The sequence below is a fragment of the Ips typographus genome, unplaced genomic scaffold (genome assembly GCF_016097725.1).
Source record: "Ips typographus isolate SLU unplaced genomic scaffold, UJ_Ityp_2.0 IpsContig107, whole genome shotgun sequence".
In the NCBI taxonomy this organism is placed as follows: domain Eukaryota; kingdom Metazoa; phylum Arthropoda; class Insecta; order Coleoptera; family Curculionidae; genus Ips; species Ips typographus.
Window position 1 is genome coordinate 188,513 of NW_028098533.1, and position 24,916 is coordinate 213,428.

The following is a 24,916-nucleotide window of genomic DNA, read 5'->3' on the forward strand; positions in this document are numbered from 1 at the left end:
TTTATTAGTTGATAGGCTTGCCTACCTACGCCTATAATTGGTGCTTTTATGTTGCTACTGTTGGAATTTTCAATGCTTCTAGCAAATTTTGGGAAATAAAGTTTTGGGTTGGTGATGACAAATTTAACAACCTTGAGCATTACATTGAGCTGTTTCATGATTGTCACGTACACAATTTCAAATTTTCTATTTCTTGTATGCGCGATGCTACTGGCAATTCTTTTAATTTTTCACATTCATATAGTTTATGATTACCCTTGCAAAAATGACACTTAACTAAGTTAGAATTTAAAGCATATCCAGAAAAAGGCCTTTTTTTTTGAATTTATTTACAGCTTTATGTTCAAATTTGGTCGCAGATTTACTGTCAGGCCTTTCAGAATGTATTGATTCTAATAACAGACAACGTTTTTCTAGAAATGTGATAAAATCTGTAAATACTACTCTCTGATTATGCAGATTTTTTGAAATAAATAGGGATTCCCATTCCTGAGTGGGCAGGTCTAATTTTTGTGTGTCCCACTGATCAACTGGCTAACTCAAATTTTTTAATGACCTTAAATATTTCTTGACAGAGTCTATGAAAGTTCTTCAATTACTGTCTTTCTCTATATTGGGTATTTCTAACAAAGCACTGACATGATGCTTTATGATTACTGATTCATTTTGAAATCGTGACACAAGCAAGTCCCATGCTACATTGTAATTATCACTAGTTACTTCAATACATTCAATGGCCTTGGCAGCATCACCTTTGATAGTACTGAGCAGGTAATAAAATTTCTTGATATTGTTACGATTTTCCCGTGGGTTCACACAAAGTCAGTTTAACTCAACAATTAATAAATTTATTTACACTTCAAAACACTCCGTACAATAATTAACTCAACTACTAAAAACACTACTACAATTCCACAATTATTCCACTATTTAAGCTTAACCGCGTTCCCAAATTCACTACTCCCGCGGTTAACACCGCGTCTTTTATATTCGCAAACCACGTTCTAGAATGACCGCGAAACCCTTCGCGGGTTGCCTTGACCATTAAAGAATCTTCCAGGCGGCGCTTCCTAACTGTGGCCTACTTTAATACGCGCCCGGCCAGATATTGCGGCGCATCGGTTTCATCCCGAAGCGAGCGCTCGTTAAGAAGTATCGAGCATAGTAGGCCCAGACCGTAACACTGCCATCGTCCCGATCCGCTTCATCTAATCCCTGGTATTTCTTGAGTCTGTCCAGATAGACAATTTTCATCTTGCCTTTGGGGCTGCGTTGGACTCTGTACACGACGTCGTTTAACCTTTTTACCACATTGTAAGGTCCCTCCCAAACAGGTGTTAATTTTGGTGATTTGCCTTTCTTCCTCTGAGGGTTAAACAACCAAACTTTATCATCCTTCAGGAACCCTCCCGAATTGGCCCTCAGATCATAACGAGCTTTCATCTTGTCGCTAGCTAGATTCAAACTTTCCCTGACCAGATCATGGATGTTCAGTAATCTGTCTTGCAACTCATCAACGTAGTTCTCAATGTTCGTGCTTTGGCCTGTTGGAGATCCGAACACCACATCACATGGAAGTCGCAGTTTTCGACCAAACAGAACTTTAGATGGTGACTGTCCCGTTTAGTTGTGGACTGCTGCTCTATAAGCCATCAAGAAGAGCGGAATATGCTGGTCCCAATCTTTCTGATGCTGATCAACAACCTTTGAGAGATGTTGCTCTATGGTCTTATTAAATCTCTCGACCATGCCATCCGACTGAGGATGAAGCGGCGTTGTTCGGGTCTTCCTAATGCCTAGCAGGTCACAGAGCCTCTGAAAGAGCTTGGACTCAAAGTTTCGTCCCTGATCAGCGTGTAACTCCAACGACACACCAAATCTACTGAAGACATTTTCGACGAGAATATCAGCGACTGTGCTGGCTTCTTGATTTGGAATCGCAAACACCTCAGGCCATTTGCTAAAGTAATCCATGGCAACAAGAATGTACTTGTTGCCTCTGTTGGTCTCAGGAAAAGGCCCAGCAACGTCTATGGCTAAACGTTCGAACGGCAATCCTACGTTGTACTGCTTCATAGGTCCCCGGGATCTCGTCTGTGGTCCGTGGCTAGCTGCACAAATGGAACATTGTCGACACCATGATTTCACGTCTTGGCAGTAGTTCACCCAGTAAAAACGTTGCCGGATTTTGTCCAAAGTCTTATTTACTCCCAAATGAGCACCAGTCTTTCCATTGTGCATTTCCTCCAGTACGTGGTCGACCCTTCCTCTGGGAACTACCAGCTGCTTCCTTATCACTTTTCCATCGGCACTCTCCCAAGCTCTTTTTATCAAGCCGCCTTCAACCACAAGCGAGTCCCACTGAGCCCAAAGTGCTTTGAACGTCAGGCCTTTGCTAGAGATTTCTTGCCATGTTGGTCTTGGCTCGCTTTGTTCCTTTCTCAACAACAATGGGCCTATGTCGCTGTCTTCTAGTTGATCCTTCCTAATCTCATCGGGACTTCAGCTGAACCATTCTGATAGAGCATCTGCGTTAATATGCAGCTTTCCGGGTCGATGCTTGATGTTGAAATTATACTGCGGGAGTTTTTCAAGCCATCTTGCTACTTGTCCTTCCGGTTGTTTCATTCCGAGGAGCCACTTAAGTGCCGCATGGTCAGTCCTTATCAAAAATTCCTGTCCGTACAAGTACTTGGGAAAGTGATCGACTGATTTTACTATTGCCAGTAGCTCTTTTCTCGTTACACAGTAGTTCCGTTCTGCTTTGGTAAGTTTCCTACTGAAGTATTCTATAACATGTTCTTCTCCGTTTTGGATTTGAGACAGTACAGCTCCAATACCAGAATTACTGGCATCTGTGTCTAAAATGAACTTTCCTTTTGGTTGTGGATAACTGAAGATGGGACTGGAGCAAAGTGATGCCTTTAACCTTCTGAACGCCTGATCACATTGGGTATTCCAACAGTAGGGTGTTTTGTCCTCAGTAAGTTGATGTAGCGGAGCTGCGATGTTGGCAAATCCTTCCACAAACCGTCTGTAGTAGGTGGCAAGTCCTAGAAAGCTTCTGAGTTCGTGTTTATCCTTTGGTACTGGCCATTCTCTAATTGCTTGGATCTTCTTGTCGTCCGTCTGGATTCCGTCCACCGACACCACATGCCCAAGAAATTCGACTTGCTTTTGGAAGAACCAACACTTTTTGGCGTTCAATCGAAGATGGGCACCACCTATTCTAGCAAATACTTCTTGCAATTTGTTCAGATGTTCTTCAAAAGTTTTTCCCATCACCATGATATCGTCCAGATAAACCAAGCAAGTTTTCCAGTTAAGGCCACGAAGCACAATTTCCATTAGTCTTTCAAACGTAGCAGGAGCATTACAAAGTCCGAAGGGCATCACATTGAATTGGTACAGCCCATTTCCAGTAGAAAAAGCAGTCTTCTCCTTATCTTGCTCCTCAATGCCAACTTGCCAGTACCCACTCTTCAAATCTAAAGTAGAAAACCAACAGGATCCTGCCAAAGTCGTCAGTGTGTCGTCGATACGGGGAAGTGGATAGCTGTCCTTTTTGGTCACGTCATTCAGTTTTCGGTAATCTACACAAAATCTGCTTGATCCATCTTTCTTAGTGACCAGAACAACAGGTGATGACCAAGGGCTGCAGGATTCTTCTATAACTCCGTCGTCAAGCATCCTGTCCACTAATTCCTGCACTTCCTGTTGTTTGGCTATTGGTAGTCTCCTAGGTGGCTGTCGAATCGGTTGTGCATTGCCGGTGTTAATTCGGTGTTTTACAATGGTAGTTTTTCCCATATTGTTCGGTGTTCCAAATATGCTAGCATGGTCCAAAATCAGTCTCCGAGCCTTCTTGTGGTGTTGACAGATGTTTCCAGGTCTTTTCAAGTTCATTTAAGAGCTTGTTTTCCCCCAACTGCTCCTCCTGTTCTGGTAACCCATCGCAATTGGTTACTTTGACTACAGGCTCAAATACCGAAATAATTTCGCCTTTGTTGATTTTGACGTTGTCTGAAAAAATGTTTGCAACTCTAATTGGGACTTCACTTCCTCCATTTACAAGTGATTTCCCAATGAGGCATCTTCCTGGTCGGTCCGGGTTTCGTACAAGTCTAACACAGCTCCCAGAATTCTGCTCCAAATGTCCAATGATTATTTGCTCGGAATTGCCGCTTATTTTTACTGTCTGAGACGCCAAAACATTAATGGGTGACTCACAGCGGTGACTGGTTGACAGGATGAACTCTTCACTTCCAAACCTTAGGATATTTTGCTCGGGGTCAAAAGAAAATCCATGTTGACGAATCAGGTCCATTCCCAGAATAAATTCATCTTCAATATCCGCTACTAACACGGTGTGGTAAAACGTAATCTTTCCAAGGCAAATCTTGACTGTTATTTCTCCTAAAACTTTAGCCGATTCTCCAGTCACAGTGCGCAGGAGAATACTTCTTCGTAAAGGCTTAATTTGACTTTTATCCACAAGGTTTCACCGGATCAAAGATACTGCCGCACCGGTGTCCAAAGTAAAAGTAACGTTCATCGCATCCACCTTTCCATCTACGTTCAGGCTTCCCATTGATCTACCCAGACTTCTGATGGAGATAATTCTGGGGGCTTTGTTTTCGCTAGTCAACATTCGCCCCGTAATGTTGACTAGTGGGAGTTTTCCTGGTCCCTTCTGGATGGTTGTACGTCCCTCGTTGGAGAGCGGGACGGTATCCTTACTCTACAATCTCGTTTAATGTGTCCCGTACGTCCGCATCGATAACACTCCACTCTAGTGATCGGGCGTGACCGTTCTAACTGTGTGGACTGGCCATTTGCTGATGCTGCCATTTGTTGCACTAATTGGCCGACTGATTCAATTTTACTTATTGATGTAGCAACATGATCGGCTGGCGGTTCTCTCTCCTCTTGAATAGTCACGGGCCTGATTTTTGGCTTTAAGTCGTTGCACGCCGCTTCAACTTCCAGCGCTCGAATCAGTAATTCGCTGCTGTTGGTCCCTTTGAACATCTTCAGCATTTTCTTTACCTCCGGATCTCGAATCCCATCTACAAAATACTGTGCCACAAGTTCCTCTTGGATTTCATCCGGGACGGCTGGGTAAGCCAGATGCACAAGGCGACGAATTTCGGCTTCAAACTCCTGTAGATTTTCACCAATTTTCTGCTGTCTTGCCTTTAATTGTGTTTGATACACTCCTTTCCTATGCTGATCCCCATAACGTCGTTCTAATGCAGCTACTAATGCTTCATAGTTGGTTTGTTGGGCGATAGGCAAAGTTTGTAACAGTTCCAATGCAGGTCCTCGTAATGCCACCACCAGTGCTACAGCCATTTCCTCGTTACTCCATCTATTTGCATTTGCAGCGGCCTCAAATTGGAGTTGGTACGTCGCCCATGAAGTTTGACCGTCGTATGTGGGAGGCTTGATCTTGTTGAGCCCGTTTCCGGTGATCACTGTAGAGCTGGCTCCTCTGCTGTCAATTTTCTGCTCTAAGTCACCTAACTTTATCTCGCCATCATTCTGGATTTTATTAATGTCCTCCCGAACGTCATTTAATTTTACCTGAACATCACACTCCATCTTTTTGAGACTATGGGTTACATAGGTTACTCTTGGATTTCTGTCTTGGTCCCCGCTAGAACGTTCAATATTTCTACGTTACGTTTTTCTTGCCGCTCTCTATCTTCTTGACGCATTTCTATATCTTGTTGTAGCATTCTTTCTTGTTGTTGTCGAATCCTTTCTTGTTCTTCCTTCTCTTGTTGTCGAATCCTTTCTTGTTCTTCCTTCTCTTGTTGTCGAATCCTTTCTTGTTCTTCCTTGTCTTGTTGTCGAATCTTTTCTGTTTGTTGTCGAATCCTTTCGTGTTCTTCTTTGTCTTGCTGTCGAATCTTTTCTTGTTTTTCAAGCATTGCCATAATAGCTACAAGTTGGGCCTCCATGTTTGCACTTTGACGTCTTGTTACTGGCATAAAATAAATTTAACACACCACTGTTCCGAAAATCTCTAGTCCGGTTCTGAACACAAGTCTCTAACCCGAAGTTTAGTTCCAATTCACGTCGCACTAAAGTCTGATCCCACTTCTGACACCAATTGTTACGATTTTCCCGTGGGTTCACACAAAGTCAGTTTAACTCAATAATTAATAAATTTATTTACACTTCAAAACACTCCGTACAATAATTAACTCAACTACTAAAAACACTACTACAGTTCCACAATTATTCCACTATTTAAGCTTAACCGCGTTCCCAAATTCACTACTCCCGCGGTTAACACCGCGTCTTTTATATTCGCAAACCACGTTCTAGAATGACCGCGAAACGCTTCGCGGGTTGCCTTGACCATTAAAGAATCTTCCAGGCGGCGCTTCCTAACTGTGGCCTACTTTAACACGCGCCCGGCCAGATATTGCGGCGCATCGGTTTCATCCCGAAGCGAGCGCTCGTTAAGAAGTATCGAGCATAGTAGGCCCAGACCGTAACAATATTGTCAAGATGTGGCTCATTGTGAATCAATGAAGTGAACATATCTCTTAACTGACCCCATTCTTCATAGTCGCCATAAAATTTTGGAAGATCTACGACTGGAAATCGAACATTTTGAAATGAAAGAGCTTGAGTCCCTAAATTTTGAATGGGATTGATCTGTGACATTGACTGTTTTACTGATGCTTTTTCTCGATAAGTTTGAATGATTTTATTTGCAATTTGCATAGCACTATAATAATTATCTTCAAAGTCTGAACGTTGGAACCAATTTCATACTCATCCAAAAGCTCGATATCATTTTGAAAATTATTAAAATGTTCTATTAATGTACAAGCATTTTCTAGCCTAGATTCTAATTGCATAATATTACATTCCTCTTGACTGTACCTACTTACATTTGTCAACAAACTAAGTAAACCTAATTAAAGATCCTTTTACTTGTTCACGCCTTGTGGTAAGCTGCTTTAAATCATCATTAGACATATCTCATTCCATTATTTAGACTTATTGAATGTTTATATACACAAACTGCTGATATGTCTCAGTTTGACAATACTCTACGTGTCACCCTTAGGTGCCTAGTGAGGGATGGTAGAGAATCAACCCAGGTCACAAATAAGCAACACAGAGGGGATATCCTTACCCCCAGATTAGAAGGCCATTAATGCCGTATTTACCGACGTCTTCATGAAGCTACGGAGGGACACGTAAGGTGCTCTTGTACGGTGTGATCAAAGGACCAAGTAGTAAACTGATAGGGTTAAGTGTTATAACGGTCACTTTAAGTTGCGAGAGAACCCTTCTCTTCTCAGCCTGGGATCCTAAGAGGGTAGCGAACCGTCCCACCACTTTAAGTTAGAGACTGTTACTCGCCGGCCGACCCGGATTCTTTGATGGCCGGCCTACCTGTATAAATACTCGTCGACTGAACCAGATTCCTACTAGACTTGCTGAGATAGAAGTTTATTTATTTAGTTTAGTTTAGATGTACAGTACGATAGGTATGGTGAATATAAATGTTGGAATCTGTGACAATACAAATGTGAATCTGACACTATAGCAACCAAGAAACAGCATGATAATATACACTTGAATCCTAGATCCACTCAATTAAAGGCAAAACAAACTCGATTTGTATTTTTGAAAGGAATAAATGCTTAAAGATTAAAACTGACTCACCGAAAGAAACTGGATATGCTCCAACTTGACCTTTATTGACCTTTGTTTTGAAGTCTTCACACAGAACTTCTTCGACTCTTTCTTCTATTGATTATTGGCTTGTTGATTTGGTAGAAGTCCAGTTTTTCCACCAAGTTATGCTTCTGATACTTTGCTCAATACGATTTAGCCCGTTTTGGTACAGCAATTTGACTTTATCGACATGTGATTTTTGTTTCTGCGACTAACCTTGGATGTTTTTCCTCTGAAAAAACCATTCGGCTCGAAGATCATGTATAATTTTATACTTAGGTTTGTAGAAAGAACACAAATGATTTTGATCTTTGACTGTTTTAAAACATTTATTTGTTGATTTGTGTTCAAGGGAAAAACGCGGAAACGCCGCTTCTTAGTTCTTAGTTTGAGGCAGACAGTGTAGTTTTATGTTTGTTCTTTTTCTTTGGTCGGCAACCGGCATGAACAGTGTAAATAGTTATTACTCTCGTTAGTTTACCATTTTTTTACATAATAAATATTACAGTCCGCTAAATAAGCAAATGGTGGTTTTTATTCCAATTATTACTTGAGGAAAAGCCCCAAGAAATATTGGTCTTCGAACCGAATAAGTTAATTCATCGAAAATCCACGTTACACGAATTCTCACGGAAGCCGGCCGGCTCGACATCGACATCTTGCACAAACAAGGTCAGTCCGTTCTTATTTCTCGATTTATTTTACCAGTATACCAATTGCCTAATTGCCGTTAAAACTTCACGTCAATTTAATGTATGTTGGGTTCTTCTTCTTATGAAGCACTTTTTTAAAAAAATTATTTATTTCAAGAAATCACTTAATTATATTGGAATAATAAAATAATGGTACTATTAACTACTTATGCAAAAGTTTAATATTAATAGACGCGATTTTTACACTACACCTCTAATTTATAATATTAGCCTATGCTGACACAGCTTGATTGCACAATTTTACTATAGCTATGGTTTTGTAATTGGAACACGATTTCCGTTTAGCTGACTTGGCAATCTTATGGGTCAGTGTTCGTCTCTGGTGGGTGACCATGATATAACAGCTCTCCTTTTTAGGAAAAAGTTGTAGCCATGCAACAACTTTTATGGGTTAGCTTGAAGTTCCAAGGATTCATCAAAAGATGGTTCTGGGTGGATACTAGTCCTTCTTCTTGGTAATAGCTTCTTCCATTGGGTTTGTTTTAACTCGCTGCGTTCAGATCTTGGAGATGGCGGTGGTCCACTGTTTCCGGTTAGGCAAAGTTTAGGGTACTTCTTTTTCCTGCATTTGCATAAGATGAGTACAACAAGAATTAATACAATAATTACAATTGAAGCGGTGGTAAACCAATGATAATGTTTAGTGACAAAAGGTTCTTGAATGATTTTGTCCAATTCTTCCGAGTATTGGTTTAATCTGTGTTGAGCCACGCTTAAATCGTCGTAATTGATTTTGCTTAATTTTAAAGGCGTCAAATCAGGGACATTGTATCGTTCTGGTAAATGATTACAGCATTCGTAGGGGATCTTAACAGGATGGCTTTGATATGTAATGTTTTTGAAGTTTTGAACGAGATATTTCGAATGGATTCTGGTACTTCCAATGAAGGCATTGCAATTAGGTTGGAGTTTGATGATTGAATTCGTCTTCAGTATCTGCGACTCTGGATTTCGGTTTCCGCATCTTACAGTGACAGGTAGTGGTTCGGAGATTGTTACTAACCATAAGTTGTAGTCAATTTCTTGAACGTTGTAGTCTGTAGCGGCTAGAATTGATGTTTGGCATGTCCTTGGAAGAATTTTCTGTTGTCGTAACAGTTGTGCTTCACATATAGCATCGCTGTCAATTGGATACTGGAGTATGTTTGAGCAAATTTTCAGTCTTGTCTGAAGGTTTTTACAGCTTTCTAAATTTTGAAGTGATACGTACAATAAAGAATCATCATCTCTCGCGATATATCTTTGCGTTGTTGGAAGAATGTAAAAGAAACCTGTACGATTATCCAAAATTGGGATGGGAAATGTGTTATAAAGTGTATAGGTTTCAGGTTCTACTAAGGGTATAAGAAGAACGAATACAACTTGATTTTCGGATTGATAGGCTTCTAACTCAATTACATCAAGATACTTAGCAACACTTGAAGTATAAGTTGGTAAGGGAAAATTATTTCTAGTTAAAGTTCTTGAAATTTCCTGGAGAGAAGTGATTAAATCGATAGGAGTGATTATTGAGCTGTGCAAGATTCTTAAACGAGCAAAAGTGATGGCATTTAAAATATCATCAAGATAGTTTTCCAAAAATACATAGCTTTCCATTAATGATTGGCAAAAATTCAATACTTTTACTTGTGCCTCATAAAAAGCTACATCATCGGAAATTCTGTTTAGTGCATTCTGAATTGTTACAATGTTTTCGTTGAAATTTTTCTCGTCTATCTGAAATTGCTGAATAGTAGAATTAACGTTTCTTAGAACGGAACTTGTAACCGATATTTGGTTTTTAAGTAATTGTTCTATTTCACGTTCGTCGCGTGTAACTTTATTAATGCATTCATTAAAATATTCGCCATCAGCGTAATCCAAGTTTCCGGTAATAGATTTAAAAATACTACCTATGCCATTGACTAAACCTCGTTTACTACGAAAAGCGTAATTGTTTGAATCAGCTAGAATTTCTTTATATTTTTGTTCTACTGATGTTGCAGTTTGTCTGATAAGACTAACATGAGTTTGAATTTCAACTTTAAATGATGTCATACGAGGTGAAGGATCGTCAAACAATGTTATTAATTTATCGAGTATCTTATTATTGTCACGTATAGTATTTCGAATCTCTTGAAGGTCTTTGTATACAAGAAGCGTCCATTTGTCATTTGATATTTCGACTGTACCTGCTTCATGGTAAAATATTCCTATCGTATTATTAATTGGTGATATGTTGAATTGAGCGATGACTTGCGATGTAATTCCGAGGAATCTGGAAAGAAAAACTAATCATAGAATGGTTTCATTCTGTCAAAGTTTATTTTTGAAAGTGAATTAGTATCTAAATTTCTAACTTTAGCTGATGTTTCATAAACTTCAATAATTTCGAACGGACCATTAAATTTATTATGGGACTTGTCTTTAATTTGAGATTCTTTTACATACACTTTATCACCTACTTTATATTCAGGGACATTTCTGGTTATTAAATTATCGAATCTCACCTTAGCTTTTTCTTTTTGCGCGATTGATCTTGATCTTGCTATTTTGTAATAGTGTTCCATACGATTATTTAGATCTCGAATGTATTTTAAGATTAGTTCTTTTTGATTGTAAAGTGTTTCAGGAGGTCTAATAGACGTATGTCCGAATAATAATTCGTAAGGACTGAAACCATGAGTTTTAATTTTTGTGTTGTTATAAGAAATTACAGCATATGGAAGAATATTAAAAGCATGATCATCGGGATGTTCTGTTTTGTGGATATTTATCATTTCATTTAATGTAGCATGAAATCTTTCTAACGAACCGTTAGATTGAGAATGACTAACGCTTGAAAAAGTTAATTTTATTTCAAAAGACGGCAAAGGTCTCTTAAGAGGACGTTATCAAATTCTCTGCCACGATCACAATGTATTCTTAAAGGAGTTCCATAGTGTTGGAAAAATACTAATAAAGTATTCGCAACATTTGAAGCTTTCTTATCAGATAGAGGATAAGCTTGAGTGAATTTTGTTAATTCATCACGAATGGTCAGTGCGTAATTGCGAGTAGGATATTCAAACAGATCGATGTTAATTCGTTCAAAAGTTGTTTTTGGTGTCTCTGTGACGACTAAAGGTGTACTAAGATTTTTCCTACAAATTTTCACTTTTTGACAAATTTCGCAACTTTTAATTAACTTTTCGACATCCTTGGTTAAACCTAGCCAATTATATTTTTCTTTAATTCGCTTAATAGTTTCATTTATACCTCGATGTAAGTTGTTTTTTCCACTATGGTATTGCTCCAAAATGATTGGAATTTGGTCATCGTCTGGAGTTCTGACAATATTTTGGCATATTTTCAAATGAACATCTTTGTCGGCCAAAATAAAACATAGAATTTCAGTTATAGGTAACTGTAAATTATTTTCTATACAATATGTTTTATTAGGTTCAAATTTTTCACGATCTTTATATAAAGTTAAAAAGAGAATTGGAACTACAGAGTCATTATCGTAAGGTAGTGGTATTATGAAATATTTACGATCTTTGACACTTTTACTAGAAACAATATTAATCGTTTTAGATTGCAAATCGAAATATTTTTCTAGTATATCGTCAATGATTTTCTCATGCAGTTCTTCGAGTTTATTTCGCCAAAAGAATGTAACGATGTTTTTGTGAGATTTATCTAAAAGTTGTAAATTAGATATTTCTATTTTTGAGTAGTCATTCATAGATGTGGTTTTATATAAATGCGTAAATGTATTGTATTCGTTAGTTATTTCTTCGACATTCATAAAACTGTTGTCTTCAAAAGGTGGATCATTATTAATAGATGGTCCAGCTTCTTCGTTTAAAGCAAAATTTCGAACTTTTGAGTGAAATTTCACACATTCTTGAAAATGATTAACTCTTATTCTTGATAATGCATCAGCGTTGTTATTGATATTGATATATCTTCCGGGTTTGTATTCGATTTTATAATCATATTCCTCTAACTTTAGACGCCAACGTGCTAAGCGACTTCCGGGGTCTTTAATGGAAAAGAGCCATGTTAAAGGACGATGATCGGTAATGAGAATGAATTTACGACCAAAAAGATATGGACGAAAATGTTTTACTGCCCATACAATTGCGAGGAGTTCTCTTTCAATTGTGGAATATTTTGTTTCAGCACTACATAGAGTTCTTGAGGCGTAAGCAATTGGTAAATCTTTTCCAACAGGACCTTGGGATAAAACGGCACCTATCGCAAAAGAGCTTGCGTCTGTTGTAAGCAAAAATGTTTCGTCAAAATTGGGATAAATCAAAATGGGATTTGAAGTTAAAGCTTTTCTCAATGTGTTAAAAGAGTTCACACATTCTTCATCAAAATGGAAAGTAACATCTTTTTGAAGTAATTTAGTTAATGGTTTAGAAATCTTTGCGAAATTAGGGATGAATCGTCGGTAGTAACCAGAAAGACCTAAGAATGATTTTATTTCTTTAGGTGAAGTAGGGACTGGGAATTTTTCAATGCATTTAATTTTGTCTGGATTGGGTTTTACACCATGTTGAGTAATAAGGTGTCCAAGATAAGCTACTTCTTTCCTTAAAAATTCACATTTGTCTGGTTAAATTTTTAAGTTTGCGTTACGTAGACGTTTAAAGACTTCCGTTAATCTGGTAATGTGTTCGTGAATAGTTGGTGAATAGACAATAATGTCATCCATGTAAACTAGACATCGTTCATTTTGAATGCCTAAAAGAATGTTGTCCATGACGCGTTGGAAAGTGGACGGTGCATTCTTGAGTCCGAATGGCATACGAACAAATTCGTAAAGACCATTTTCAACTGAAAAAGCTGTTTTTAAAAAAATGTCTTTAGGATCTACTTCAATCTGGTGAAAACCAGAGGCAAGGTCGAGTGTTGTGAAATATTCACACTTACCTAATTGGTCTAGTAAATCAGAAATATTTGGCAGTGGGTATTTGTCGTCAACTGTCAGTTCGTTAAGTTTGCGGTAGTCTATTACAACTCGCCACTTTTGTTTTCCAGAAGCGTCTAGCTTCTTTGGGACAACCCATACAGGGGAAGACCATGGAGATGTAGAATGACGAATAATACCTTGATCAAGCATTTTATTAATTTGAGATTTTACTTCCTCTTTATGAATTTGCGGGTATCTATAAGATTTTGAAAATACAGGTCTGGCACCATTAGTTTCGATTGAGTGTTTTATCTCACTAGTGAAAGATAAGATGTCGCCATCTAAATAGAATATATCGGAAAATTCAAGACAAAGTTCAGTAATTGCACATTTTTCTTCGTCATTAAGATGATCTGTTCTAAGTTGCTTTTTTATTAGCGCGTGTCTGTCTTGTGGTTGGTCAGTATAATTATCGGGATTCAAAGAATAAGCAAGTTCGTTGTTCTTACATTCCGGGACAAATGGTTCTATAATTATGTCTGAAAACTCGACAGTTTTATTAATTACGTTAGCATTTATAACAGATGTAAGAAATTCACCTTGGTCATTGACTTTAACTAATACGTTAGGTAATCGGACCTTATCTTTTTCTTGGGCATAGAGAATTGCACTTGTATTAGCTAGATTGCATTTTAATTTGCATATTTTTTCGATTCGGCCTTCGATAGAAATTTTATTATTACATTTTTTATTGCAAAAATTGTTCTCTTGACTTTGATAAGGAGAGTTTGAAATTGAATTGTTACTTGAATCATTAGTTACTTTATGTAAAGGAATAGTTTTAAAATTTGTAATAAGTTGTTTTGATTTTAAATCGACAATACAATTATAGTGATCTAGAAAATCTAAACCTATTATACCATCAAAATCAATATCCAAATCGTAGATATAAACTTTATGATCACTTCCAGCTACAAAAGGTATACAAACAGATTCAGTAATTAAAATTTTTTGATCTGTTATTCCTTGAACTGTTATATGTTCGGGATTTCTACGAGAATAATTTTTCACTGTGTTTGCTTTAAATATTGAGATTCCTGCTCCGGTATCAATAAGTAATTTAAATGTTTGCGAAGCGTCGTAAATATAATAAAGATTTTTTGAGTTCACTGTTAGTAGTGGACTTAAAGAAACTGTTGTTCCGGGAAGTTCATGTTCGGGTTCATGTCGTCGAAATTCAATGTTTGAAGTTGAGATTGGATTTGTGAAACTGGGTTTGAGATTGTAGAATTTTCTGGGGGATGGTTGCTTGACGTAGCAATCTGAAAATCCTGACTGCTTTCAGTTTCATGGGAATATGATGTGTCAACAAGATTTTCATTTATTTGGTACAATTCATTATTTGGGAGTTGATGAAACGTTTCAGTTTCAATTTGTTCATTAAATGATTGATTAGGAAAATCTTCATATTGGACATGTAAAGTTCTTTGTGCTCCATTAGAATTAAAAGGACGTTGATACGAATTTGATCTAGGTTGAAAATTACTTTCATTAGGGGTAAAATTAGTTGGTCGATTTGAGTGTGCGTTATTATTATTATTATTAATAATAGGTCGCTGCATAGGAGAAGAGTTTGTTCTTTGATCAAAAACTGGTCTTTGAAAATTATGGTTAAATGGTTAAATTGTGGAGGTCTTTGATTTGATGTTTGTCTACATTGACTTGAAATATGACCAGATCGGCCACAATTGTTACATCTGGGAATCGAATTGGGTTTGGTTTGTGGTTTAGGATTTTGAGTTAATCTACTTGATTTTTGTTGTTCAAAATAAGACAATTGAAGTTCTCTTCGAATTCTGCTTTGAGCTTCTAATAAAGTTTGTGGATTACTAGCACGAATTAATTGTCCTAAGCGAAAATCTAAACCGGTTAATAAAGCGTTCAATGCCATAGTTTCTATTAAACTAGTTTGAGCATCTTTTTGTTGTCTAGATAAGCCTGATTTTTGAATATTAGCAAGTAATTTTGAATTTAATACTTGAAGTCGATTATAAAATGTAAGGGGTGATTCGTTTGGCAATTGTTTTAATCTTTGTAAATCTTGAATTAGCGATGAGAGATCTCTTGAGTCTCCAAAATGTAAGTTTAGTAAATGTTTAAGTTCTGCATAAGTTCCTGGATTTCTAGAACTTATTAATTGAGCGGCTCTACCTCTCATTTTATTTTTTATGTGAATTAAAAGAAAAACTTTCTGTTGTGTTGTAGCCATATTAAAAGCACAATCACAAGCATCAATAAAATTTCCTAGAAAGATTTGATCACCATCAAATTCAGGAATAATTGAAAAAATTTCTGATAGTTTGTAAGGTTCTACTTCTACAACTGTTGCTGTTGTATCTGGCATTTTGATATGTTAAGATATTTTTTTTTATAACTAGTATTAAAATTGTTTTTAGTTTAAGTTTACTTTCTTATAGCTTAAACCAAAGATAGGATAGGGTATTAATAGTTGGTGTAAGGAAATGCGATATTTGGAAAATCGAACAGTTTCACACAAAAATGTAAAATTGTAAAGTAAATCGAGATGATTCTTTACTTACATAAAAATTAACATTCCGTCGTGTTCTCGCTGCTGCTACTGGACTTTCCGGACGTAGTTTTCACGAGTGATGATCGGATTGCTTCTGACTTCTGAGTCTGAGGTTCTTTTCTTCGTTAAGGGATTGGAATCCGCCGTTACTAGTTAGAATACTCGTGTTCTAGCAACGTTTACGAATCCTACTGCGACTGCGCCAATTTGTTGGGTTCTTCTTCTTATGAAGCACTTTTTAAAAAAATTATTTATTTCAAGAAATCACTTAATTATATTGGAATAATAAATAATGGTACTATTAACTACTTATGCAAAAGTTTAATATTAATAGACGCGATTTTTACACTACACCTCTAATTTATAATATTAGCCTATGCTGACACAGCTTGATTGCACAATTTTACTATAGCTATGGTTTTGTAATTGGAACACGATTTCCGTTTAGCTGACTTGGCAATCTTATGGGTCAGTGTCCGTCTCTGGTGGGTGACCATGATATAACATTTATATGCAAAGTTGTGAATGCAAATAAAACCTTTTAAATTTACTATCATGTCATTTAGAATTTAATAGCCATTGTCAAACTTTTAAAGTCACTTAATTTTTTTAATTCAACATTGAAACAAAAGTTGCTTCAAGTAGTAGTGGTTTCAACAGCTCCAATGCATTATTTAGCTGCCTGACTATCTGTGAGATATTCTTTGGAATGCTACAACCTCCTACACATTTTTGTGCGCAAGCAGTTAACGTAATTTTTGCATCTTTAAAAAGCTTATTTGAGGAATTTGTAAATCATAATATACAAATATCTCTAGCCAATTATTTCCAACTACACAGAAAATATGCTACCAACTCGAATGCAATTTAAACCATAGGCAATCTTTTAGGCGCGCACGGAGCTGTCCATTTAACACTAATACTCACTCTGGTGGAGCACCTCGTAGACGAAACGTGTCGAAGGTAATTTGAACTCGTTGACCTGGACCACCCAGAAATGTGTAAACGCAGCTAAGGGTTAAACCGCGATAGTTTGTGAATTCAGGTCCCGTGAATGTTCCGTTCATAGGACCACCAGGCCGGCTCACGAAGGTCTGATGACAACCTAAAATCAAGATTTTAAAATTAAAAATTTGTCGCAAAGATACACAGAACAAAAAAAATAAATCTGAAGGAATGTGCCTATTTTCGAAAACAAGAAAGCGAGTTACCGAGACAAACGTATACAGACTATGACAGAGATCTGCCATTGTCAATCAGTCTGACACATTCTAACAACTTCTAGTACTTCTCTTGTAAATTCGGTTCTCTAATTCAAGAATTAGGCTTCAGCTTTCTTGACGTTTCTATCCGATTTTTTGACACGTTTGAAATAATATGTTCCGCAAAGTGAATTTTCAATGACAAAAATAAAAATTATAGAACTAAGTGTGAAGCCGAAAAAGTAGTTCTGTTCAGTGACTTCTGACTGTTACGTCACAATAACCAGCAAGTATTACAATAAATTACATAGCATATGACGAACCAATCAACTTTTAGAAGGTTGTCAGTAGCATTTAGAGGCCACGGGCACTTTGTTGAAGGATCCAGAAGCATTTGACAAATTAAAACAATTCTTGGAAGGTTTAAGACACTTGTAGAATCCTTTGGCAATTTCTAGAAAGTTTCCAGTATTATTTATAGAAATAGTATTATTTATGGCACCTCCACATGGCTTAAGAAGCATCTGACAATTTAAAACAATTTCTAGAAGAAGGTGTAAGACACTTGTAGGGGCCTTTGGCACTTTTTAGAAGGCTCTTAATAGCCCTTAGAGGTCTATGGAACTTTCAAAATAGTCCTAGAGGCCTCTGACGATTTAAAACAGCTCTGGAAAAGTTTAAAACGGTTGTAAAAGACTTTGGAAGGTTGTCAGTACCATTTAGGGTCTTTGGCATATTCAAAACGGTTCTAGAGAGGTCTCTGACAATTTAAAACAAATCTGGGAAGATTTAAGACACTTGTAGAGACATTTGGCACTTTTTAGAAGATTCTCAATAGCGTTTAAAAGTTTATGAAACTTTCAAAATGGTACTAAAAGCCTCTGATAATTTAAAACAGCTTTGGAAAAGTTTAAAACAGTTGTAAAAGACTTTGAAAAGTTGTCAGTACCATTTAGGGGTCTTTGGCACATTTAAAACGGTTCTAGAGAGGCCTCTTGAGAAAGACACTTGTAGAAGCTTCTGGTACTTTTAGAAGGTTCTCAATAGTATTTAGAGATCTATGGAACTTTCAAAATGCTCCTAAAGGCCTCTGACACTTTTAAACAAGTCTGGGAAGATTTAAAACACTTGTAGAAGACTCTGGCACTTTTTAGAAAGTTCTCAATAGTATTTAGTGATCTATGGAACTTTCAAAATGTTGCTAAAGGCCCATGACAATTTTAAACAAGTCTAAGGAAGGTTTAAGAGCTGTGGCACCTTTTTAAAAGGTTGCCAATAGCATTAACAGGTCTATAGAACCTTCGAAATGGTCCTAGAGGTAATCTAAATTCTTGGAAGCTTTAAGTTTATATTCTGCAGAAGTCATAGTACATGACCAACCAATCAAAGTTTATACACAGTTGTAATAGTATATTACATACTCAGGTGGAAAGTGCTTGATTTCAATTTTTTGAGAAATTAAAATTTCCACCGTGGTTTGTATACTATTTTATTTTCAACCAATTATCAAAACTTTTAATAAATAATTCAGTTGAAATATTGATTGCTCATAGTCTCTAACAATAATAAGGTATTATAGGTACGAGTAGTTATGACTTCAACCATAATAAGCGACTGGTGATTTGTTTGCAATCTTGACAACGTCATTATTGTGCTATTGTGTTTTAATATTTTGAGCTGAAACGTTTCTTAAAGTGCTCTTCGTGCTTCAGCATGGGGATTTCTGAAGACGCAGATGTTACTCATCATCAGAGCTGCGAATTGTTGCAGAGGTGGCAACAGACAGTCTTTTAACTGTAAAAGTAAGCCAAGATATGACAAAACGCATATTGACATTAACACGGGTGGAAAGTAAAAGTAGGTAATTTTCATCTTTCCACCTGGTTCACACATAAGAAATGACGTTATTACATACCTGGTTGAAAATAAAAGCCATTTTCCTAGTTTGTTTTTAAAACTTTCATCTTTATTTACATGATTTAGGCTGATTTATGCTTAAAGCATCTGAAACCCTTTTAAAATGTGACAACAGTAACCAACAAGAAAGCGTTATTGAACCAAAAAGTTTACTAAAACAGCGTTTAGAGGTAATAAGGCACTTTTTACTTCTGGAAGTAGTCTATGAAAAGTCTTGATATCACTCCTAATGGAGTGAGTGAGATAAGGAAGTCACTGAACAGAAAGTATGACGTATATTTTTACAATACACACCATCCATTAAATGACACCGGTATAATTTTACAGAACAATATTACTATAGCTGAAATACTAATGCTGGAGAATCTGCCTACTTTTTAGTTTCTCATGTATTTCTCAAGGGAGTATACAGTCTTTTAACACTTGGCATATCCTATTTTCTCGCCTTGCATGTATTTTATAGAATCGTTTTAATTCGTCATGTAAATATAGACCAAAATCTTCTTATGAAACGTCTTGTAAGATTGTTGTTTTAATCCATGTATGTCAATAGTATTAGCATAATCCGGGCACCAAACTGTTTTAATCAGCTGTAAGAACGTGTTATCCTTAGCATCCAGGACGACAAATAAAGTAATAAAATTGCCCCTAATATCGCGTTAAGTGCTTAAAATTATGCGACGACACGAGTTTTATTAACTCCTAGGAATTTAGAGAACCGCAGTTTCGAAATTCTGAGACCTGCTTCTGGAGGAATTAGGCTGCCATCATGAATATTAAGGTGTTTTCTCTCTAGGTCAATTTATTACAAACTACTAGTGGAAGCGATAATTAATTCTAAAAAATATTCTTTTAGCAATAATTTTGTGTCGGATATTTAATCGACATAGATATTCAGAAATCAATCAAACAGAGTTTATTAAGCTGTCTAAATTCAGCTGCAAACAACTTGAAGCGATAAAATTAATCTGAACTTAATATCAAGTTAATCTATAAAACCAATCAGGCACACTAACCTAATGGAACATCCGGTTATCGAACTCAAGGATTTGCCAACTTATTTAAACAGGGAATGATTGAAGTAGCAGGCTAGATTATTGGTACGATTGATTCATAAATGCTTACTAATTGAAACTTTGAGCAGCTGCTAATTGCTCATAGAACTGTTGTCCTGTTCTGCAGTTTGCCCCCTCTAATTTCAACGCAGTTCCTTGAAAATTGGTAATTAGAAGCGGTTTGTTAAACTGATATTATTCTGCTCAATGCTAATTTAAATTGCCATGTGCCATACCGAAACAGACCCCGATGATTGATTGTTTCATAATGTGTGGTTGGAACTGTAATGCAAATTACCGTAACGAGCGTCCAAACTCAGAGACTAGATATAGAAACGTGAATATGTACTGGAAAATTTGATGTTTTTCGTTAGTTTAGTTTTGGAATTTGTAAATTTTAACACAGAATAAGTGTTTGCAAACCATAGCTATAGAATCTGGTGGGTCACATTAGATTTATCTACTACAGCTTATAGCTATAAATTGCCATTAAAAGGGAGAGATTACAAAAGAATTATTCGCTTCTCTCCACCATTGTGTGCTGTTAAAAAGGATCGATGACCCGATTTTTGGCTTTAGGCCATTTTGGAATAATTCCTCCGGTTTTTTCTCTCAGATGAGATCGTCAGATTCAATCACCTAAATTGGCCGAGGGCTTAGCGAGCATCGGAGCTGTTATCGGCCAAGGATAACTTAATTTTATTCGGAACAACATTCAGATAAAATCAAACTTCTGAAAATGATTTGGAAAACCGTAATTTAATATTCATTTCCCATAGAGATAAATCAATTTTGTTTTTATTTGTAAGAAAATAACACTCCAATAATGTCAATCTGATATTAAATAAATAAGTTTCAAGAAGATTGGATGAAATAATTCAATCATTCCGAAGGTTGGTACACACATATTTGCATTGAATAAAAAAGTGGAGCTGCTCTATTGAAAGGACGTAGGGCATAGTCGGGGATAAAATATCGATTTATATCTTTAAAAGGGCGGAGGTGGACAGAATGCTAGTGTAACTCTCTTTCTTTAGTAGACTTTTCAACTTTAACTGAAAGTTCGGTAAATTGCTTTGTTAAGCAAAGTTAAACCTTTGGTTAATGAACATTCCTGGAATATAAATTATAAGACTTGATGTATAGACCACACATTTATCCGATGGCACAGATCAAAATATAAAGTGTATTGTTTGAGATTGATGACAGGGACTTAAATGGACAGTGGACAGCTTTTAGGAGTGTAGTAATTTATAATTTTTTGAGAAAACGAACTTTCTGTCATGGCAAAATAATCTTAACTTGCTCTAAGAAGTACGTACTACAATCGTATATAATCAAAATGCGATTAAAGTCAGAGTTTAATCGTCTTTCAATAATCGGTAAAGGGAAAACCTCAGCTATTTGCCAAACACTAACCTAATTATCACAGCAAGAATATCGTGACTAATTTCGGTTCATTAACGCTTTGTTATCACAACCTCAGCTATCACACTCGATATCCTTTAGTGGTTTGTTTAGCGAGTGTAACTATTGACTGAATTCTATATTTAGACTATTTTGTCGAATGGCTTTAATTACAAGCTACCCTTTTTAGTATACCAGGGGCTTATTCTTGAAAGCAGGGGACGGAATTCTCAAGAGAAGTGTTGATAGAATGTGACAGAAGAAGCTGACAATAGCGGTTCCTGTCACATTCTACAGGTCTTTCTCTTGACAATTCCCTTCCCTCGTTTCAAGAATACGCACCCAGGTGTCCAAGAGCACCCTGGACATAGGAGATTAACATGGGAAAACGGTTTTGATTTTTTGCGCCTGTACGGTTGATTTGATTGAAAAATCGTATTAATGAAAGTTGTAGTACCTATCACGGACTAGTTTTCTGTATTTTTTTCAGATCTCTAACTTGAGCCCCTTCGTCGTAAAACACGAACAAAAATGCGAACATTTTAACTTTTTACCTGCACTGTAGAACGGTTGTCGAGCAACCGTACCGGCAACAATGACCTGTTTACCCTTGCCCGACAACCGCCTATACAGTGCAGGCCAAAAGTTTAAATTTTCTCATTTTTGTTCGTGTTTTACGACGAAAGGGCTCAAGTTAGAGATCTGAAAAAAATACAGAAAACTAGTCCGTGATAGGTACTACAACTTTCATTAATACGATTTTTCAATCAAATCAACCGTACAGGCGCAAAAAAATCAAAACCGTTATCCCATGTTAATCTCCTATGTCCAGGGTGCTCTTGGACACCTGGGTGCGTATTCTTGAAACGAGGGAAGGGAATTGTCAAGAGAAAGACCTGTAGAATGTGACAGGAACCCGCTATTGTCAGCTTCTTCTGTCACATTCTATCAACACTTCTCTTGAAAGTTCCGTTCCCTGCTTTCAAGAATAGGCTCCCTGGTATACTTTGAATATCACTAAGGGAATCTAAACTTGATTGATCTTAGATTCGAAGCAAAATTTTTCCTTTTTGCATGTTTAACTGTGGACTAAAACTAAACCACGCATTTATTTGTATGATTTAAATTGGAATGAAATTCCAAACATTATTGAGAATATGGAGTGTAATGTATGCGGATGTAATGAGTTTATTGGCCAATTCCGCAAAAAGGTGAACCAGAGAGGGACAAGGATGATAACCCGGCGACACGTGTTTCTGCTTTTTGGCTTCAACAGGCATGTAACTCCATCTGTATGAAAGTAGGTTCAAAAACCAACTGACATACACAGTGAAACATATACGGATGTAACCTGTAAAAGGAGGGACAAAAATGTGTGATATCCATGTTTATTATTGAGAATAATATTTTTGGATAATTGTGTTCAAATGGAATTTATAATATATAACCAATTAATAATTAATAATGGAAACCCAAATAAGTGATAAATGATTGGCCGGAGAGTTTGAAGTTTACGATAGTTTTAACAACAAGCGTGAGTAATTCATTATTTCAATTTACGTAAAATTAGGTTAGGACTTTTAGTCACTTTTTGCTTTGTAACTCCTTAGGGATGCTTTTAAAAGCAAAAACTCCTTAATACAATCCTGTAGAGGATACAATTTTCTAGAACTTTCCTTATTTACACTTTTTTTGTAGCTCTTTTGCAGCTTGTAGCTCCTTAAATAACGGAGATACGCTCAGTCGAAATGTAGTTAGTTTTAAAAAGTATGGCCGTTTTAAATGTCAAAATATTATTTGAAGTGTTACTTGACTGTTAAAGTTAATACTTGAAGGTTTTTAAAGTCACGTGACTGTTTTAACGGTGAAAATGATCACGTGGCCATTTTCAATCATCAATTATTTTTTTAAGGTCTAGTGACTCTTTTTTAACGTCAAAACGGAATCGTAAAGGTCACGTGACCGTTTTTAGGTTTACGCTGATATTTTTTAATGTGACGTGACAGTTTTAAATGTCAAAATGTTATTTGGATGGTCCCGTGACCGTTTTTCAGTTTAAACTGAGGCATTTACGAATATTCTACCGTAGATACCTGTTTAACCTAGAGCGTTCGAAAATTGTTTTTGGTAACTACTATTGCCGTTCTGAAATTTTACCCATATACCGAATATATGTACCCGGTTTATAATTTATGGATCGAGAAGTTCCGTCGGTAAATTAGAAAAAAGTGACTTTTGACAGATTTTCCGTTAAAGTTTAGAATCATAACCCCAAAAATTAGTTTATGGTTGACGGTTTGTCGGTTTGTTCCACAGTTTAGCTAGCTTATGAGATTGACCTGTTAAATTAAAATGGATATTGGAATATATTCTGTTTGCGAGATGGAGGGAGAGTACGCCGATATTAAAAAAACATTTCAACAGTGAACATCATGATGCTAGATGTCAAAGACATATCAGAAATAGGAATACCAATCGCGTTCTAAAATTCATTCAACCGTAATGAACCAGATCCTTAAAAGTTACACCGATTTTGGTAAACGGTATAATTAGTAGGTATAATTTTCGTAAATACCTCTGATAATTTTAAAGTCACAAACCGTTTTTTAGTCTAAACTGATACATTAACTCACGAAACTATTTTTAAAATTAAAATGCCATCGTTAACGTCACTTTTTTGAATGTTATATTATTATTTGAAAAGTCACGTGACCGTTTTGCAGTTTAAACTCATGTTTTTCAAAGTCACATGACGCATTCGCATTTGCGTCACGATTTTCACTCGTTAAATTTATTTTTCACGTGACTTCTTTTAAGGTGCAAACGGTCACGTGACTATTTTTAATCATCAAATTTAATTTTAAAGATTACGTGAACTTTTTTAATGTCAAAACCAATGAATAAAAAAATATAGCAGGAAGGAGCAATAGCAATCAAAGAGGGGGACAAAAATCGTTCAGTATGGCGGCCGTAAACTGTCAGAAAATCAGTGACGATAATCAATCTGCTGTTGCCCACTATTCACAAATCCACTCGTCAATATAATTCAACTAATTTACCGAAAGCAAAACAAACAAAAACAACAAACTTTTGCGGTTTTTAGCTAACTTCACATACCACCAAACTGTTACATAAACAAAACTGTTTTACGACTAACTTCGGAAGTTAGGAAAGGTAAGGAAGAAGCACAAACGGGGTATTTGCTACCTTCTGATTCTTTTTGCTCGAAGGTCAAAACCGATTCTGAAGATCTCGTAATCGTTTTTTAGTTTAAACTGATATTTTTAAAGTCACTGGTCTGGTGACGATTTTCAATCATCAATTTCTTTTTAAACGTCTATTGACACTTTTTTTAACGTCGGAACAAAATCGTATTTGAGAGGTCACGTGACCGGTTTTTTTAGTTTTCAACACTAAATAACGTGACTATTTTTAAGGTTAAA

General features: G+C 36.4%; 1 long non-coding RNA gene across 1 annotated transcript; it reads right to left on the reverse strand.

Annotated features, from left to right (window-relative positions):
* Positions 1 to 8,558: 8,558 nt before the first annotated feature.
* LOC145739364 (uncharacterized) lies at positions 8,559 to 16,142 on the reverse strand. The gene is made up of 2 exons (XR_014181001.1): positions 15,903 to 16,142; positions 8,559 to 9,607 (listed from the first exon to the last, which is right to left on the reverse strand). It is a non-coding gene; the product is annotated as an uncharacterized LOC145739364 (long non-coding RNA).
* Positions 16,143 to 24,916: the final 8,774 nt, after the last annotated feature.